Here is a 5,236-nt window from a genome sequence, read left to right on the forward strand (position 1 = left end):
TTTTAATGTTAAATAGGATATCAGTCGAATCGAAGCTTTTCGTAAAGCTAATTCCAATCGCCAAGGGGTATTTTATAGTCCTGCAGTCGAGCAACAATACGTAAGTGGTTAATTTGTATTTTTCATATAAGTGTTTATATCGTCAAATGTATTTATTTAGTAATCTAATTTTTATGATTTTTATTATTTTTAAAAAATACAGAATGCTTTACTCGAAGTGATAAACCAACGAACCCAAGTTACTTATGAGGCAAGCGGTCTAGCACCAACTGATATAAAAGATTGTTTTGAAAGAATATTGGGTGTTCGACGCGGACATATCAGAGGCATTGGGCGTAAACCCCCTACCGTTGTGTCTATGTATGATCAGCAACAACCAATGACACAAGAATAACCACAATCACAGGTAATTGTAGATGTATGTTTAAGTGTATTTGATATGTTGATATTTTGTACAATGATATAGTTAATTATAATGTTATTCTGATATGTTGTTAATATATTTTGTTTTCTTTATAGTTGCAAATGCTCCAAACAATACTACAGGACCCGGCTTGTTCTGCAGCATTGGAAGAATGGTTTCGCTCATTGCCGCCACCAAATAATGAAGGAGATGATGATGAGGACGAGTAGTTATTTTAGGATTTTATGAAACGTTTTATAATTTGGAAGAATACTTAATGTGGTATGGATTAATAGTTTGGATTGATTGTATAATATGTATTAATATTTCTATAAAAACATATCACATTTCTCAAATGCTATATGGATTAATAGTTGGATTGATTATAAATTTAATGTTAAATAAATTAAAAAAAAATCAAAATATTATTAGCGGCGACAGCTTTTGTGGCAATGCTGTGTTATTAGCGGCGACATCATATTAGCGACGACGGATAGTATTAGCGGCGACGCCTTGTATTAGCGGCGACCGTGAGTATTAGCGGCGACATTCAGCGTATTAGCGACGAAGCAATAACGACGACGTATTTGCAGCGACATGTCGTCGCTAAAGGTATTAGTGGCGACAAGCCTACCCTTTAGCGGCGACGCGTGTCGCCGCTGTTGCCCGATCTTCTTGTAGTGGCACACAATAGATAGTGAAAACATTTGAACCTAACTCTCTCTCTCTCTCTATATATATATATATATATATATATATATATATATATATATATATATATATATATATATATATATTTCATGTACCAGAAGTTTTTCTCATATATAACTTTTTATGGTTCATACAATTTAACAAAATTAACTAGAATATATTTAGTAGAATATGAATTAAATAATGTTTGTTTACGAAAAAACTTTAACTATAAAGCTTGTGAATTAACAGTTTTTACCAAAAAAAAAAAAAAACATTATTTGGAAAAGTTTTCCTAATAGTTTTTTCAAATTTACAAACGGTAAATTAAAGTTTTTATTTTTACTGAAAAAACTAAAGTTATTAAAATAAATAAACAAATTAATAAATAAAATTTAAAGATATTTCAAATAGTAAAATATAGAACATAAAAATCCAAACCTTTTCGTTATACTGATCAATAATAAACTTGAAATTATTAAAAAAAATGGTTTCGGAATCACTAAATAAACTATATATTCACATTATCATGTCTACCCTATGCTTAAATAAAAAATCGCAAAGTTAGCATATATGTGCTCAAATAAAAAAATGGAAAAGTGACATGTGGGTTTCAAAGATTAGAACGCCATGCATGACACACAAAGTGCATTTCATGTCTTCCAGAAGATGCACATTTGTAATGACGTCATGCTATTTTTTTGACATTGTTGGAACTGGCCAAAAAAAACACTCATGCACACACCAATTTTCTGCAATATCTCTTTCATAGAAAACAGAAAATATATATACGTCCAACTAGAAGATAATCTACTCTACTTATACTATTTAACATGCTATGAAGAAGGAGAACTATCAGCTAAGAAACCTCAAAGATAGGACTACTAAGTCCACATTTATTAAACCCCGCGCGCCAAACTGGATCTTCATTATTCTAAGTCTTCATCATTAAACTTGTGCATAAAGAACCTTGACTGACCCATTCAAACTCACGCCCATGATTCAGCTTAACCCATCAAGCTTAACCCATGACTCAGCTTAACCCATCAAGATTACCTAACATACATATTTTCTTAAAGACTCATTTTGGTGCTTCGTAACATTTCCTCGGTCCTTCCTCCGAAAAAAATTTCCCGTCCAAAATTTTATAAAGTTTTTTTTTTTTTTTTTTTTTTTTTTTTTTTTTGGAACGGCAGGCTTATATTAGAAAAACTAGCCAGGGGCTAGGAGGTACAACCAGAAAACAGAAAAGGAAATAAACAAACTAACGGACTACAGATTCACGACCTAAGACAACATTCTAGAATAGGGTCGCAGCACCACTCGATCCATCTTAGCTTTTGCCCTCTCCTTTTCCTTGCATTGATCCATAAGTGAGAATAGACTTGTACCTCAAACGCCAGCTTCGTTCTTGAGATTGAGCTTGAGATAGAATTTGAGTTTATAGCATGTGCCTTGCTGTTTCTGAATCTCCAAATTACCCACATGAAAACTAACACTATGGCTTCATGGAACTCCTGCAGACTATGGATTCCATTAAGACGATTTTTACACTCCAGCAACTCCCGACCGGAGCAAGGGTGGGGGTCTAAAGCTTTCCACCAACTACACACATTCGACCAGACTTCACTTGAGATAGGACAACCCATAAAGATGTGATCTTCTGATTCAGGAGCTACTTGACACATCTTACATTCATTTGAGGAACTGATGCCAAGGTTGAAAAGGTTCGACAAACATGGAAGTTTCCCATGACAGGCTCGCCAAGCTAGGATGTTTACCTTACCCGGGACCAAAGGATTCCACTTCCATACATTGCCACTGTGAGGGAGGACCAGGTTGTCAATGAGAGAGCGCATAGAAGATACCGTATATACCCCCGAAGGTTCAAGAGACCATGTCCATTTGCTTGAGCCGTCACTATTTTGTACTTGCTGGTATAGATTCAAGAAAGGAACCTGAACTTTTTCTAAAGATAAAGGGAGGCAGGCTATTGACCCCCAGCAACCGCTTCTCTTTTTTGCAGCCAACGGGCGGGAAAGACCACCATCAGGACCATGGATGGCTTTTATCACCAAGGCCCATGTACTGTTAGGGTGAGACCTGAACCGCCACCACCATTTCCCTAACAGGGCGAGATTTTGCGCCCTTAAACTACCAATGCCCAAGCCGCCTCTCTCCTTAGCTGCGGGGGTTTTTTCCCAAGCAATCCATATCATTTTTCTTGATTCCATTGAGCCACCCCAGAAAAACCTCTTCCGAATCCTTTCAAGGCTATCAATCACCTTAGCCGGGGCTTTATAAATTGAGAAGAAGAAAGTACCCATGCTGCTTAGGACTACTTTAATTAAGGTCAGTCTTCCCCCGAATGATAGTGTGGAAGCTTTCCATCTAGATAGTTTTGACTGAAATCTTTCAATGATAGGTTTCCATTGGGCAACTCTTGCCATTGAAGCACCAACTGGAAGCCCTAAATAGTTGAAAGGAAAGGTGCCAATGTTGCAGTTGAAGGAACGAGCCACCAGCTCCAATTCAGAACCTTGAACACCAAGACCAAACAATTTACTTTTCGCCATGTTTATCTTGAGTCCTGAAGACAACTCAAAACATCTTAGAATCCTTATCAGATTTTTTAGATTTTCCAGCGACCAAGAGCCCATAAATACCACGTCATCGGCATACTGAAGGTGGGAAATTACTGGGCCATGTCGGGGGAGTTGGATACCTGAAAATATGCCCTTATCTTTCGCCGATTCCATTGCGACATGAAGACCTTCTGCTGCAATGATGAACAAAAACGGAGATAGTGGGTCTCCCTGACGAAGCCCTCGCTCCATGGCAAATTCTGCTGTTGCTGAGCCGTTTATAATCACCGAGACCCTAGCCGACGATAGACAGCCTCGAATCCATGAACGCCATTTTTCCCCAAACTCCATTTGCTGCATGACTGAGTCAAGGAACTCCCAACTGAGACTGTCGAATGCTTTTTCAAAGTCTACTTTGAGAGTGAAAGCTTTCCTTTTATTTCTCTTAACCCAGCTTGTAACCTCGTTCAAAATAAGGGGCCCATCGAGAATATTCCGATTTTTAATGAATGCCGACTGAGTTGAGCTGACCACCAAGTGTACCACCTTTTTTAATCTTTCAGCTAGGACCTTAGAGATTATTTTATACAAGCAACCAATTAAACTAATTGGGCGGAAGTCGTTTATTGTGATCGGGTCTTGAATCTTAGGGACAAGGATAATGAAGGAAGAGTTGCAGCCTTTCTCGAGATGCCCCGAAGCTTCAAAGTGTTTCACTGCGAGGTATAGGTCCATCCCAACATCCTCCCAATATTGTTTTAAGAAAGCAAAGGTGAAACCATCAGGGCCTGGAGCTCGGTCTGAACCACAAGCCCAAATGGCTGATTTCACTTCATCGAGGGAGATAGGCTCTTCTAAGAACAAGCTCGCATGGAGAGGTAATTTCTTAAACTGAGGGCTGATGAATTTAGGTCGCTGCTTGAGAGGCTCAGCAAATCTCCTGGCAAAATGATTAACGGCCAGCTCTTTTATTGTGGCGGGGTCACTTATCCAGAATCCGTTCTCCTTGATTCCATTAATCCTCTGAGATCTTTGGTGCTTGTTTATTACACCATGGAAGAAAGCACTATTCTCGTCACCTTCTAGAGCCCAAGTGGTTCTGGATTTTTGTTTTAAATCCTCGATGCGCCTGGATTCAATTTCCATAATTTTTTGATATGCGGACTGTCGGCTTAAAAGGAGATCTCTGTTAATTAAGCCCTGCTCTGCCAATTGGTCGATGTCGTTTATTCTCTTAGTGAGCTCTTCCATCTCTTTTCTGGCTTTCACAGTAACTACCTTCCTCCAAGCTTTAATGTGTTCCTTTAAATTCCGCAATTTTCCTGCGACCATGGAGAGGGGAGAACGAAATAACAGATGGCTTGGATTGCTGCTGAAACACCATCCTCTTCTTACGACACCCTCGAATTCTAGATCTTTAAGCCAGGAGTTATAGAGCTTGAATGGGGTTGGGCCAAAGTCAAGTTGGGAAGCAGATAACAAGATAGCACAGTGGTCGGAGTGCACCCTAGGCATGGCTGTGACATTCAGATTTGGCCAAGTCTCGAGAGCGTTTAGA

This window comes from Lactuca serriola, chromosome 6 (assembly GCF_051521515.1).
Source record: "Lactuca serriola cultivar US96UC23 chromosome 6, Lser_US96UC23_V15, whole genome shotgun sequence".
Classification (NCBI taxonomy): domain Eukaryota; kingdom Viridiplantae; phylum Streptophyta; class Magnoliopsida; order Asterales; family Asteraceae; genus Lactuca; species Lactuca serriola.